Consider the following 16,397-nt stretch of genomic DNA (forward strand, 5'->3'; position numbering starts at 1 on the left):
TAAATTTCGCCAATTACTTCGAGATTGATTTAGACTCCACCATTTTGAATGAATAGAGTTGTTGTTTCAAGAGTTGCCTATGAGCCAACGATTTCGTCATGTACAATGACTCCAACTTAGCCCACATCGACGCCATTGTAGCTTCTGTCGCGACATCCCTTAAAACCTTATCTCCGAGACATAAAACAATGGCACTCTTAGCCTTGTCTATCATCTCACGCTTCTCCGCTTGTGTCAAATTCGCCGGCATCGCCGCTTCACCCTTCAATGCTTCTACACACTTTTGTTGTATCAAAACCGCTTGCATCTTAACCTTCCACAACCCGAAATCATTACTTCCGGTGAACTTCTCGATGTCCCACTTTGAACCCATGATACCAACTATGCAAATAAAGCCTTTGCCCCACGGTGGGCGCCAATTGTTGTGAATCCGAAACAAAATCACACCGAAGAATAACAAAGATGTGTGGAGCAAAGGAAGTGTTGATCAATAGATAAAGTGTCTCCAAGCAACAACAACAAAAACAGACCTAGATCTAAGTGTAGAACAACACCACAAGCATAATCAAAGCAATAAAGATAAGCAATGAAAGAAAGGAACAAACACACCAAGATTGTTGACCCAGTTCGCTCCAATATGACCTAATCTGGGGGAGACAGCAGCCCTCCAATCCACTATGATGAAAGTGTTACAAAAGAATTATAAGAAATTAGCTTATAAGCTTACACAAGAACAAGAACTAATTTCTACCCATTTTGTGTCACCCACACTCTCAATGATGAATCCTAAGATAAAACACAAAAGGAAGCTTTTTGATCCTTCCAATGGTGAAATCTCACTACGCAAGGTGTTTACAATGTTTCCCAACCCAAGAGATCCTCACTACAAAGAAACTTAACCCTAAAGTTACCTTTTTTGTAATCCAATTTCTCTCTCTTCAAGCTCTCCTTCAAAATCTGCACAAGAACACTTATATAGCAGTCTTCAGCTGTCAAAATCGTGTCACGTTTGTCCAAATCGTGACACGATTGGTGCGTACGACCCAAGGTACGACCAACCTTATCCTGAAAACATACCCAGCAAGTTTGAAAATCGGGTCACGTTTTCCCAAAATCGTGACACGATTGAGTACCCTAAAAAACCATGCTCGCTGCCTGGAAATCGTTACACGTTGATGAAATCGTGTCATGATTTCTCTGTTCTTCCAAACCACAAATTTGAAGCCAATTAACAACAGTTTTTTTGACGGAAAAATTAAATATAAGCTAATCCTTTAGAACTTGTTTGCTTTACATATGTTAGTTCTGTTTTCTTGTAAAAAAAACAAGTTATCACTTTTTGTTTAAATGGAAAACTAACATTAATAAGCACAATTCAAAACATAAGATGTGTTAAGATATGCCCTTAATTTTGGGATGGAAAAAGGTTCTTATTTGTGATAAAATCTGAGATGGGCACGAGAATGGTTTAACAAAGTGAAATAGAAGTCTTACAGAAACTGTGCATGCATGTGTCTTGTGGTTAAATGTGTATTCATGTGAGTGAAAATGCGTCCCTTCAAAGAAAACTTATGCCTTGTAATAGAATTGAATTGATGTTATTTATATATGTTTACTATTATACTTTATGAAACTGATTACTCACCCCTTTCGTGTATTTGTGTTTGATGATTGCAATGACGCACAGGCACAAGAAATATGTTATAAGTAGTTCCAAAGAGCTATTTATATTGGCGTTTGGAAGACTTTCTTTTATTTTCTATTATGTTGTTATTTGATTGGCTTGCATGTCAAGTACTTGTATTGTAATTTTACTCTCACTGCTCTGGTAGGTTACGTCGACGGATTCTTTGACTATGTTACCTATTCGTTTAATTGACAAATTCAACCGTGACATTTTAGGGGTGTTTCTATGTGTTTGATGGATCACTCTTTGTTTCGAAAAACTGAACATTTCTATTTGGACAAATGGTATGCATGCTATGTCCTAAGCCTATGTGCTTGTGTTTCTTGAAATCTTTTCTAAAAGTTTCTATTGGAGATATTGCTTGGGTTTGGAATCAGTGGAACTATATAATTCAAAACAATCAAAATTTTAGGTGGGGCATTTACACCATGTCTTCCGAATACACCCATCCCTGCATCTTATGATAATATATTGCAAAAATGTCAAAATTAAGAGGAAAAACACAACAATAGAGAATGCACCGGAAAGACTAAACATTAGGACATAAAAAAAAGGCTCACGCGGCCAAATTTCTTTACAAGAATATAAGAAAGACGGAGTATGTATATACTCTTTTCAAGTTAATTTGCGTAAATGATGGACGAATTGATAAATGCACTAAATCGTAACAAGTATTATTAAAAAGTAAATTATCTTCTCTACATGGAATGTCGATCAACTTAGCAATTAAAAGAATTTATCAAAGTAAAAACAGTAAAAGAGATTAGCTGGTTGCAAGTTTTTCAATTGTCTTGCACATAAGGACTAGGAATGAAAGGACTGATCAACAGGACAAATAGAGGGAGAAATGTTTTCATGCAGAAGTAAATTCTTTAATGAAGCACTCTTGAGAAATGTGGTCAAGGCATTTTCTCAAATTACATACTTTGGTGATCAATCATTTTGACTACCTTTGAGGAAGAAGTAGCCGTTCTCACAAGTCACCTCTCAGCCAACACACCATGTTCTTGTCTTTCCCATGGTTTCACCAAGTATGCTCTTGTCTTAACTAGTTTACATATATATTAGAGACAAATATCAAACATAACATCGCAGTTCACTTCAAATATCAAATGGAGACAATGAATTCCACTCAAAACGATAACTAAACTTTAAGTGTATCAGAGAAGTAATATATGACATTATTGCTTCCACTGATAACTATAAAATGATATTGAGAGGCTAGACACAAAACCTTGCTTTTTATGGTTCTTCTGCTGTTGCAAGCTCAATATGTCCAAATCCTATAAACCTCCTTTCTTGATCTGTATGAAGACAGATGCTAACACTTTATCCAGAATCTTCCAAACAATTTTCCAAAAAAAATGAAATTAAAAAATTCAACCAAATATAAAATAGTGCAGAAAATAATTGATAAGAACCTACACGAGACGTATATAAATATTATTGTATGCAAAGTTTCAACACATATTGTCTCTGATGCGTACAGTACTTTGTTTGTTCAGAGCACCTATAAAAAAAAATTAAAAAAAAAACTTAGTAACATAAAATTTCACTAATTTTTCTCAGGTGAATTAAAATAAAAATAATAATACAAACTAGATGGATATTGATCGTAAGAACGCAAAAAGGGTTCAATTCAATCATTGACACATTGAATCAAGATAATAACTTTTACTTATAAAACCATAAGTGAGACAGGTGAACATTTTTAATTTTGTTCCCAATAATCAACCTCCTTCATATTCAAATCATATGAAATGAATTCATCTTGATTGATTTTTATTCCTCTACTCACCACAGTACTAAAGAATTCTTCAATCAAATCACTCAAAGAAATCAAAAGTCACAAGACTGCTATGTAAGCAACTCAAATCAATATAAGTTAATATATACTCAAACATTTGTAAATATATGTTGTGAATAATAAGTATTTTGTTGAAATATGCATTGTGTACTACATGTGAATTGAGATAACCCATCTCTAGTTGATGATGGGGCTATATTTGAGGAGTGAGTTGGGCCAACAAGGGGGGAGAGGTGTGTCTTACGGTCAAATACCCAATGGAGTGTTGGTTATATTGTCATCATATAGGTAGGGTTTGACAAACTTAAGTGTTACGGAACATATACTAGTGGTGCCTAATAGTTAGGGTATACTTGTTAGATCATAAGAGTACAATGAGGGAAAATTTCCTAAGTCGTTTAGTGGGTAAATCCCAAATGTTAGGAGCTGCAACCACTAAGTATTTTTTGCGTGTCACGTATATGAATTTTGGGTTGAGTTGAGCAAGTATACAAGGACTTGAATGTGTTTGTCTCTTACAAGAGCATATACTGCCATGTTCCTTGCCATTTTTAAGTAGTTAGATGGTACCAAGTGAAATTGAAGTGTTACAAGAATTGTTCATGCATGTGTCTTGTGATTAAATGTGTATTCTTATGAGCGATAATGTGTCCCGCGGAAGAAAACTTATGCCTTCTGAAAGCGTTGAATTGATGTTATTTATATATGTGTTTGTCTAATTTATTAGTATACGTTACAAAACTTGATTACTCGCCCATTTCGTGTATTTGTGTTTGACGATTGCGATGACGCACATATGCAAGAAACATGTGAGAATTAGGGCCAAGGAGCAATTTATATTGGTGTTTGAAAGACTCTTTTAATTTCTATTTGCTTGGGTTGCATTTCAAGTACCTTGTATTTTCATTTTTCTCTTATTGGGTGATGTTGAGGGATTCTTCGACTACATTACCTATTTAGACAAATGGTGTGCATGTTATTTCGTAAGCCTGTGTGCTAGTGTTTTGTGAAATCTTTTTTAAGAGTTTCTGTTGGAGATATTTTTTGGGTTTGGAATCATATGAACTATATAATTCAAGACAATCAAACACAGTCACCTTTTCGTGTTTTGGCAAAGCTTAGTGACTTTTATTTATAGAATTCTATCACTCCTGACATAGTTGAGATATCACTCCAAGTAATATGAAATTTGGAAAATCCATAGCCCATGCATAATTTCTGAAATTTGTTTTCAGTTTTTTCCTTTCCATAGTGTATAAAAACATTAGATTGTCAATAGCACAAGAATACTTAGACATATTGCTTGGGTTTGGAGCCTCTAGAATTATATAATCCAAAACAGTCACCTTTTTGTGTTTTGGCAAAGGTTAGTGACAGATTTTTAAAAATTTCACACATTCTTCATCTACCCAATTGACACATGTTATCCCAATTGATATCTTTTATTGAAGGATATTCACATATAATTTGTTTTCGAGCATTCCTCTTAAATCAACGGTGTTTAAACACCTTCAAATCTTTTATATAGTTGATATCTCGATTTTGGGGTATCAAGTCATTAATTAGGCTTGAACCTTTCAATCTTTGATATCCTCTATTTTTTCTTGGGAAGGGTAAAATTGAGAAAACCCTTAGAAACTCTAAGTTCGGGGGTCGTTTTCGTTACGGGAAGGTGTTAAGCACCCGTAACGACTATAGTATTCTATAGGAACCGCTTTCCTAACTTTATGTCTACGCTTTACTTTTATGCTTATTTATTGAAAAAGAGAGTTTATTTAGGTTAAGGATTTGGAAAGAAAGTGTATGAGATTTCATTTTATTGGACTTGGAGAGGTTTTGACCTCTTGCCTACATACCCCTTTAAGGGATCAAAATTCCATGTAGTTCTCTTCCAAAAGTATTTTTGGTGTGTTTCAATTTGATTTTAGTTTTTGAAAATGGTTTTGAAGAAGAGAAAGAGGCCGTAAAGGCATGAGAGGAAAAGATAGTGAATTGTTGGTTCAATTATTAACGAAAAAAGTGTCTAAGTAGAAATTAAGATTCATTTGAATTTGATTAAGAAAATAAAGGAAAATACAATGGAGTTTTGACTCCAAGGTTTATTAGGAAAGATTTGAGTGATGGAATTAATTTGCTTTGAAAAATGAATATTTTCTAAGTATCGCGTCTCCTAAACATACATCTAAAACGGTAAACATACAACGTGTGTGCGTGTCGGTGCTTGTGTCGGTGTACATCACAATAGAGAGTCCATTGTCCTTTACATTGCCCTAGTTTACATGCTATGGTCTTGTAAGGAATTAAAAGGAAATTAAACTACCTAAAATTACATGTCCATTTGACATAGAAATTGAAAAGGTAAAGTGGCTAAACTATGAGAGATGGGGATGAAATGGTAAAATGCTCAAGAAATGGATGAAAAATGAAATAAAATGGTTAGTAGTATAAGGCATAAAATGGTAAGAGAAAAGTAAGCAATTGAATATGAGATAAAACGGCAAAATGACGACAATAACCAAAATATAAAAGGAAACACATTACTTGAAACAGAAGAAACTAACAGAACATATTAAAAATAGTAACACAAGCATATGATCAGTAGCATATTCATCACAAGATTGCATATTAATCACTCATACCATGGATCAAGATATTATGAACAAAAAGTGGCAAGAAATTGCACAAAATTCCACTAGAAAAGAAGAAAAACAATCAAGAAAATACACATCAATTTTTGACATGTAAAAACAACACAAAGATATCAAAAATGCATTAAAGAACACATAGGGATCTTTTAGGAATTTTATGAGAAAAATTGAACAAGCAGAGGTTCAAACAGCAAGCAAACAAGGTGTGAATAGCAAGAAGACAAAGAAAACCAAAGACAGAGGCCCAAGCCCAACGCCTAAAAGCCTGGGTGCATAGGAAATGGACCGGTTTTGGACCGGTCCGGTTCACTGGCCTATATATATGTAAAGGCACCGGTTTATTTCATTTGCAATACTCCTTTCTCTCTCTAACTCCCTCGCTCTCTCACTAGCCTCTCGTCTTCTCTCTTCTCTTCGCCGGTTTCTGGAAGGAGACGGCCGGAGAAGATGAAGATTCATCAGAATCTTCATCGACTCCGCCGTGAATTCCAGATTCCGGCGAGCCCTAACCTCACCAGAAAATCATGAATCCTACATCAATCAACTCGTTTCTTCACCCTAAACATGAATCTAACGCCAGAAATCACATGCAAGGCTTGAATCTTTATAGAGCTACATTCTTTGTTACGGTTTTGAAAATTATTTTTTTTAGGTTTTCAAATTCTTTGAAAGAAACTGTTTGAAACCTTGAGGATCTACATGGATTCGTCCTTATTGATGCTTTTTAAGAAAGAACGGTGGAGTTATATGTTTACCTGTGATTTAATCGGAGACTTCGAACAAGATTTTTTAGAAATCTTCGATTTGATTCTGTTTGTTGATTTTTGACTTGAAACCGAAAATAAATCGGTGTTTCTTGCTGGTTTGATTCCTTCTTCTTCTTCACCGGTTCATATTCTTCATCTTCTTTCTTTCTTCTTCTTCTTCAAAAACTCTGTGATCGTGCTTGAGTTTGTCACCACTTGGTGAGGAATTCACACTTGAATTGCAGAGGAAAATGATTCAATGATGAAGATTCACCATGAATCACTGAGAATCGATGAAAATTTGATGAATTTGTTCATGAATTTGGTTCTGGAGAATTAGGGTTCTTGCTTGTTCTTGATGGTTTTTGAATTTTGATCTAACTGAATGGAGAGAGAAATTGGAGTTCTGTTTGTGATTTGGCGTGAAATTGAATGGCTTTTTCTGACACCGTGCACTATTTATAAGCTGCCAAGTGTGCCTTTGGACCAGTGAAATGGTGACACCTGTACTTGGACTTGAAATGGCTCGGCCTTGTACAATTTGTGACTTGGGACCTTTCTGCAAAATAAGAAACTTGAAGGACTAATCTGCAATTAAAAAAACCTAAAAATGCAATTTTTAAAGAAATTGGGACCAAAATGCAATAAAAATAAAATTGGACTAGAAATTGGTAAATTGGACAAAACGTAAAGTGAAACCTAAAATAAAATCAACAAAACGACTAAAATGAACCAATTACAAAAATGAGGTATTTTAAAATACCTCTCTGTCGAAATTTTGATGGGAAAAGACCAAAATGCCCCTACGGACTAAACTCACTCAAACTGACTCAGATGCAATTTTTGAAATGATTTTTTAACAAAGACTCAACAATGATTTGTAAAATAAGTTGAAAAGACTCAGAGGCAAACACAGGGACTAAAATGGGTTCCACTGCAGGAAATGACCAAAATACCCTTCTTGTACGATTTTTGCAAATATTTGAATTAAAATGCAAGAAAACAAAGCAATGATTCAGAGAGACCTTTTTTTAATGACTTGTAACACAAGAAAAGACACTTTGGATGGTTTTATGCAAGAAAATCACAGACAAAATCACAATTGAAAATACTTTGAGACAGAGACAGTAAAAGGTGCAGATGAAACAAAGTAAAGGTTCAGAGTAAAACAACAGTAAATTGACAATTATCAGTAGTAGAAAATAAATTTGAATGAGTATTTTTAGGTCCAAAATCAGGGTATAACAATAGTGTACCCTTTTCATTTCCAATGGACCAGAATGGGTCATTGTTTAGTGGCATTGGCTTGGAATCTGGGATTGTGCTCCTCCTCAAGGTTTCAGGTTTGATTCTCTCTGGTGCCAATTTGAGTGGCTAATTTAGCTTCTTCAAATAAAATAATTAATTTAGCTCTTGATTTCAATTACCCCTGAGTGAGTAAGACCCCACATGTAAGGATCACCGTGTGACCAGTAAGTTCAACTTGAGAGCTGATTAAGTTATCATGTCCCAACGAACTCATCACTTAAATAGTCTACTTAGAATAATTGAACTTGACGTGAATGTTATTTAATTTCAACAAATAAATAGAGTGGGTTCAAAGAATCATAATCGCCGCTAACATTCTGCAATCAAACATGTAAACTTTGTTCTGTTGCAAACAGATTAAATTGCAAAACTCTAAACCCTTATATATTTATTTATTTATTTATTTAGCTCTCAAGTGAGTAACGCAAATTGTTTAGACAACACGATGATTCATGTGGATAACGATACTCTACTTATGATTTTATTACTTGATAAATAATTTGGTACACTTGCCTAATCCAACCATCGAAGTTCCAAAAAAATTCACTTTCAAAGTTAAACTTATGAGTGAAAACGAGATGTAGAGCTTGTTTCAATTTATGGTTGGGGTTGTGGTTGAAGATAGCAATTTGAAAAAGAAGATTGCTTTTTTGGCATAGAATACTTCCTATTGACACAAGTAATTTACCAAAAAGCCCTCAGCGGCAGTTAACTGCCGTTAGGCTATGCGCCGACAGTTAACAACCGCTGGAACCTAGCGGCAGTTAACTGCCGCTCACACCAGTTAACAGAATCAGTGCATGCTGCACTGGTTTTTTCCAGGAAATTTGTCCTGTTTTACCCATAATTTCAAACGAAAATTCCGGAGGAAATCAAACCTAAACAATAACATCCAGCAATCACAAAAATCAATATTTCATAATTTATCAATTATTCGATAACATTACACAAAACCAATAATGCGTTAACGTTTAACAATAGTTTGAAATCCGTCAAATTTTCCACATTATGCAACACATTACACGTAATGTACATTAATTACTAATAAATGCGAAACTCAAATATATTGATATATATATATATATATATATATATATATATATATATATATATATATATATATATATATATATATATAAATAGTTAAAGGTTAGTTACATATCACCCAAAAAATTGGTCATTAATCCCAAAAAATACGTCGGCGCGTATCGACCAGAAAACGGATTAACACCGACCAAAAAGTGTCATATTTCATCTAACAAAAGCAAATCATCTAAATGTTCCAGAACATCTTCAAATTCTTCATTTCCTTTAACTGGAGTGTGATCAAACGTAATTGGATTGTCTTCATTTGTTGGTTTTTTTGGTGGAACCGGTCTCTCTTTGTCATCAATATCAATGAGTGCTCGAAAACGATCGTGTTGATCCAAGAATTCATAATCCCATGTTTTTGCCTCATCGCTCCTATGATTTCTCCACTCCGTGGATGATGGAGGTAATGGACAACCATCTTTCAATGAAAGAATGAGAAAATGATTTGGGATTAAACTAAGGCAAATCATGTCGCTTTTCGGATTAACCGGAGACGCACCTCTAAGTGGCAAAAAAGTCTCGGAGACTCCAATATCAAGGGTAGTCATCTCCACCACTAGCCTATTGTAACAAGATGCAACGATGTGTCTCATATCCGGGAATGTCAACCATTTGTCGGGAGGTGCAAAGCTACTAGGATTTTTGGGAGGATGCAATCCATCCAAAATGTACTTGTAACGGTCCGCACTCGCATATACCTCGATGTATTTGTTCCTATGTTCTTTCAACTCTTTAATAAGTGCTCTCCGCACCATAACATGACTTTCTTTCGTCAAAACCACGCGCTCGGCAATAGCCCTAAACCCACAATGTCCGTCACCAATAACATCCACAATTCCCTCAATGTATGGTCTCATGAATTTTGGCATGTAATACATAGGATTCGATGGATCATAATTTCTTGAAACCAAGCTAGGCTTAGGAACCGGAACCGGAGAAATGCCAATGCGAGCACCTTTTCTTTTAGGTTGTGAAGATTTTTTCCGTGGTGAAGATTGACTTTCCGGATGTTGAGAATCAATAGTCTCCCACTTAGATGGGATCCTACGTGTAGTTTTGATTTTTTTGGGAGCTCCTTTGATTGGCACCTTTTTTGGAGATGGTGACAACATTGTGGTCTCTGGAAACGCTAACAACTGCATACCTTCTTTGATTTCTAGTTTCATTTGGAACAAAACTCTTTCGAGACATTCTTGGATACCACGCCACTCCTCCACGACCGAAATGAAATCTTCGTTAGTTTCTTCTTCACCCATATACAACTTATGCCAATGCGGGTGTATCTTATCCAATCGAATGGGCTTGTTGTGATAGATTTTCATAGCAATGAAGCATGCACAAGGTAGGCCATACGACGTCCTTTGAACAAAACCGCAAGTTTTCTTCTCGATGCACAAGGTTTTCCTAGCACGCGCTTCTTCCACAAAAATAAAGTTCATGACTTGTCTAAACATGTGACCCCCCAACCCGGAGTACAAAGTGACATCTTTGTACATATGTTACAAGCATCTTGGAATTCCACTAGATTACCCGCATATAACTCTTGAGTAGGAGATTCAACCAATTTTTCCCATGCATCAAATATGGTATCAACTAACTTACTATGACTCTCCTCGTCGACAATCTTCTTTTGCCCATCCACCACAACAACATTTTGTTTAACTTTGCAATCGGCGATGATTCTTGATCTAACATTTTTGCCAACGTGAAAATAACAAAGAATTGCACTACTATCGGGGAGAACATTTGTTACGGCCTTCATCATACTCGGGTCCCTGTCGGTCAATACCACCTTAGGCATATCACTATTTGGTTCAAAAAGTTTAAGCAACATTTGCAAAGCCCAAGTAAAGTTATCCTCCTTCTCCGACGTCATAAATGCAAAACCAACCGAATATGTCAAATAGGTTGAGGTGACTCCAACTATTTCAAACAATGACATTCTATACAAGTTGGTTTTTTATGTAGAATCCATTATCAAAACAGTCGGAAAAGTGTTAAACAATTTTACCGATGTTGGATGAGTCCAAAATATGTCTTGAACGGTTTGACTTTCTGGTTTTCTCTTACGTAATGAACATATCCATTCTCTTTGATGAGTCAATAATTATCTATTTTAATATAATATTTAAGTCTGTTTTATTTATATTTGAGTTTATTTTATTTAAGTTTATTTCCTCTTTAGAACTCTTTTACTACAATTGCAAGTTATTATATTTCAGGAACAAATATTCTAAAGATTGAGTCTTGGAGCAAAAGAAAGGAGAATTGAAGCTGATTCGTGCTAAAAATATAAAAGATCTTGTACAAAAATATTTGGTGCAAGGATTGAGGACAAAAATATGAATATCTCATACAAAAATATCATGTGCAAAGAATTTGAAGATCCTGTACAATAATATAAAAGTGGCGCGCCCCATTATACTCTTTTGCTACTTTTGCTTAGATTTTAAGCTACTCTATTTTAGTTTTATTGTGAAACATTCTAGTGATGTAATTGCTTAGATTCTAAGTCGAATGTAAACTATAAATAGAGTAGCTAGTCATCGCAAATATTCATCTTTTGTTCTCTGAAATAATAAGTGACAATTGTTTCTTTGAATAAAAGTTCACCTTTATTTTATGTTCTTCTTCTTCTTCTTCTTCTTCTTCTTCTTCTTCTTCCTCTCTTCTATGTCTACAATGAACGTTAGTGAGTAGACTTCTCTTGTCTTGGGATTGTTGGATAAGTCTAAATGACATAATCCTAATCAAACCAAGCTTTAAACCTTAATCTTATGTAACCCTAATTTCTAATCTAAATTCACCGTTTTAATATGAATTAACCATTATCAAACTGTGGAAACGAAAGTGGAGGGTTTGATAATTGTTAATCCATCATCTCAAATATCAAATCATAAAACGAAAGTGGAGCTTTGATATTCGAACAAGTGAATTTAGACAAAGATTGTAAAGGCAATGAAATAGTCTTTACAATCTTTGAGACATATAGTTTCGAACTTCAAGGATTCTAATTGTGATCAAGTCAGCGAAATAGGCTTGGTTGAAACCTAGAACCAAATTCTAATAGTAATCAAATCAGCGAAATAGGCTTGGTTGCTAGATGAACAAAAGAGAAACTGTCTTTAGAAGTTAGGTCTAACGTAAGGTTATAAGTTTAATAGTTTGGTTTGTGAAGGAATTGTCAATTAGATGAACCAATAATCCCAAGCCTTTTATCTTTTCTTTTATTATTTTCCTTTAAACAAAAATACAACTTTTTACCTTCTAAACTTTCAATCTAATCATTATTTAAAGTTAATTAATTCATAACTCCCTGTCGGAACGATACTCTTATTTTACTACTTCGATAGAACCGTACACTTGCGGATTTATCCCATCAAATTTTTGGCGCCGCTGCCGGGGAGTTATTGTAATTTGATTAACTTTCTAATAGTGGTTAGTCTAAATATATATATATATATATATATATATATATATATATAATCTCTCTCTCTCTCTCTCCCTCCCTTTCTCCTTATTTTTTTTATATTTTTTTATATTTTTTATCTTCATCCGTTTTGATTTCAGGCATGGCTCAAAGAAGATGAAAAACACACAATAATAACGATATGACTGAGAAACGTGCTCTCAAAAAGTATGCAATCACATCTTCAGATGAGCCACTGAGGATCTGAATCTTCATGTTTCAATTTTTATAAGACTCAGTGCAACTTTGAAGGCAAACCAAGAGGCCGTACGACTGCACCTCTTTCCTTTCTCTTTGAGGGATAGAGCTAGTGCTTGGTTTCATTCATTGCAAATTGGTTATATCACTTCATGGGACCAAATGAGGAAGACATTCCTTTCCCAATTTTTTCCCCATAGTAAAACTGCTCAATTAAGGAGTCAAATCACACAATTCACTCAAAAAGATGGTGAATCTCTTTACGATGCGTGGGAGCGTTTCAAAGAAATGCTTAGGCTTTGCCCCCATCATGGTTTTGAGAATTGGCTTATTATCCACACTTTTTATAATGGTCTTTTGTTTACCACAAAAATGAATGTTGATGCAGCTGCAGGTGGAGCTTTGATGAATAAAACTTACACAGGAGCATATGATTTGATCGACGACATGACACAAAACCACTATCAGTGGAAAAGGGAGAGAGTTATCACTGATGTTACTCCTCCACCCTCTAAAAAAGAGGCAGGTATGTACCAGGTTTCTACCCTTGATCATCTATCTGCTAAGGTCGACATACTTCTTCAAAAATTTGATAAATTAAGTGTAAATTTCGTCACACCTGCTCTTCTTTCACCACCTTGTGAATTTTGTGGAATATTTGGTCATACTGGTGTTGAATGCCAACTAGGTAGTGTTGCTAAAAGTCCTGAGCAAAATTTTTATAACAAAAATCCCTTTGGACAACAAACAACACCACCCGTTTAGTGTGGTGTCTATTTGATTCAGGTTGAAATATTAGTTTTGATCAAGTACAGATTCAATCAATGATTTTTGCATCGTTAACGTTGCAGATCTAAAAACATGAGCATTTTGGTGGCTAGATTATAGTCGTATTTATAAGCATATGTATTTTGTTGTTTTATGTTATTAACATGGATGTTGTGAATTTGTTTGCATATTCATTCTTTTTGTTTTTAGTGACATTGAATCTATAATGTGTCAATGTACTTAAACAATTTGAATTTGAATAAAATGAATATGAGCAGTGCTAGCGACACTCTCTAACACACACTTATTTATTGTTTAAATCGTTGTGGATCATACACTTTAAAAATGGATACCATTTAAAGTGGAGGGTCATACATTGGTTTAATCCAATAAAAGAATGAACGTTGGAGAGAAGGTTAAAAAATAAGTGTCTTTGACATTCTTCAATGAATATTGTTTATTTTTGTCATACAAAGATAAGAAAATGTGCAATCATGTACCACGTACTCCACTGCCTGGGGTGGTGGAAAAATAATACGCGTGGGATACATGATTTTCTATTATTTTTGGGATATTATCCATCCGGTCACATTATAAGCAAAAATCCACTTTTTAGGTTCATTGGATGATTTATGTACTTTGTCTATAATATAGATTAAATACATTCATTATTCAATAAACCTAAAAATACATTTTTTTACTTATAATAGTGATCGGAGGTATGTAATTGACTAAATAATGATGTTCTTTTTTTGGGGTATATCATATATGTAATTGACTAATTTTTACTTTCTTTATTATTATTTTTTATAAACAAGGAGAGAGTACATACATCAAGAGGCAACATCGACATCCCAACTAGGTTGGTACCTCGAGAAACCTCCAACTTATGCCGCCAAACTCTAAAAAATTTATTAAAAAAGGGGGGAAAATATTTACAAAGGAGGGGGGATTATGCCAAAATCCTCAAAAGGAAAAAAAAAACATAAAGGAAGAAGAAAAAAACAAATAACAAAAAAATAACATAAAAAAAAAAACCCAAAAACAGACTATGGAAATCTGTAGTTTGGTAATCCACATATATCCCAAAAGAAATCAACGGTCAACTCGGAAGGAAGAGAAGAAAGACATAACTGTGCACCGAACTCCAAGGTTGCGACTTGTTTATCAATATTATTTATATTTATATTCAGTTGTTGTTCACGACTTGTTTTGTCTCTTTTTGTTATTTTGAGAACGCTATTTTGTTGATTGTCATGTGAAGACAATTTCATTCTTGTCTTATTTTTGTTAAATGTTTATTTGGTATAGGTTTGCGCTTGTTTTTCTGTTGTTGAATTTTAGTCTATTGTTTGTATTTTGCGTTTTAATATGTAGTTTATATTTAATTTTTTTTATTAAGGTATCTCGGTTGTATCATATTTTGGTTATTATATTTGATAATGGTGGAAATGTAGAAAATGTTGATGCTTGTAATGGTGGAAATAATGTAGAAAATGTTGATGTTGATAATGGTGGAAATGTTGTAAATGTTGATGCTGCAAATGGTGGAAGCGTTGATGCTGCAAATGTTGTAAATGCTGCAAAGATCAAGTTGTGTTTTCTGCGTTTTGTATTTTGTTCTGCAAAGCTTGTCTTTCAAGGACCAATTGATAGTTAGTTATATAATTCAAGGACTGATTTGATGTTTTTAAACATAATCTAGGGATCGATTTGATAGATAGCCATAAAATTTAAGGACTAATCTGATGTAAATATTTTGACAGAAAGGTTACATGAAGATTCATCTTCAACCTCTTTTCATTACAACATTACACCTTTTCATTACAACATTACACACGTCTAGTACAATTCAGAAGCATGTTTATAAACTCAAACAAGCAAACCATGACTATCAAAAACTTAATCAACATAAGCTCAGTTCCTAAAGTGTCCATCTACCTCCCTCCAAACAACTTCATTCTCACTTTCCTTTGACTTGAACATGAAGATCGATTTTCTAAACATTTTTTGCCCATACACCCACCCTCATCATTTCAGATTCAATTACAACAGTTTTGTTTGAAGGAATTTTGGGGATTTTTTGATTTCGGATTCAATCAAAAAATTAGGGTTTGAGGTTATTTCAATTGGGGAAGAACGTTACCACTAATTATTGGAAGAATTTTTGGGAATTTTGGAGTGTGGATTAATGATTGTAAAATTAGGGTTCCAATTTTATACATTTGGGGAAGAGGGACGTTGGGGAAGATGACATTCTTACATTTTCTGCAAATCAGCCAAATTAGTCCTTGAAAATGTTGGTTGCAATTGGCCATATTAGTCCCTGCTTGTGTGGCGTTTGACATGGCAGTCCATGTGAGAGGTTAACGGCCAAGTCAGCTCCGTTAACACACCAGTTAATTGGAAGGACGAATTTGATTGGCATTTTACAAATTGAGGGACGAAATGATATTTCGCAAAATTTGGGGACGATTTTGGTTGATGCTTGCAAATTCAGGGACGAAGTTGATGATTCACTCTTTTTTTATATTGACGTATCAGTGTCGTATCGTATCAAATATTTGAACTTCATTGCTTGAAATCCATCTCTTAGTTTATTTCTCTTGAGCTTAAACAAAAAATATCTTTGCTCATTGTTTTTCGGATTTGATTTTTGAACTAATCTCTTTGT

At 34.3% G+C, this 16,397-nt stretch overlaps 1 non-coding gene across 1 annotated transcript; it reads right to left on the reverse strand.

Annotated features, from left to right (window-relative positions):
* Positions 1-13,165: 13,165 nt before the first annotated feature.
* On the reverse strand, positions 13,166-13,272 carry LOC112418474 (small nucleolar RNA R71). Its single transcript, XR_003008674.1, has one exon. It is a non-coding gene; the product is annotated as a small nucleolar RNA R71 (small nucleolar RNA).
* Between the last annotated feature and the right edge of the window lie 3,125 nt (positions 13,273-16,397).

The sequence above is a fragment of the Medicago truncatula genome, chromosome 1 (assembly GCF_003473485.1).
Source record: "Medicago truncatula cultivar Jemalong A17 chromosome 1, MtrunA17r5.0-ANR, whole genome shotgun sequence".
Classification (NCBI taxonomy): Eukaryota; Viridiplantae; Streptophyta; class Magnoliopsida; order Fabales; family Fabaceae; genus Medicago; species Medicago truncatula.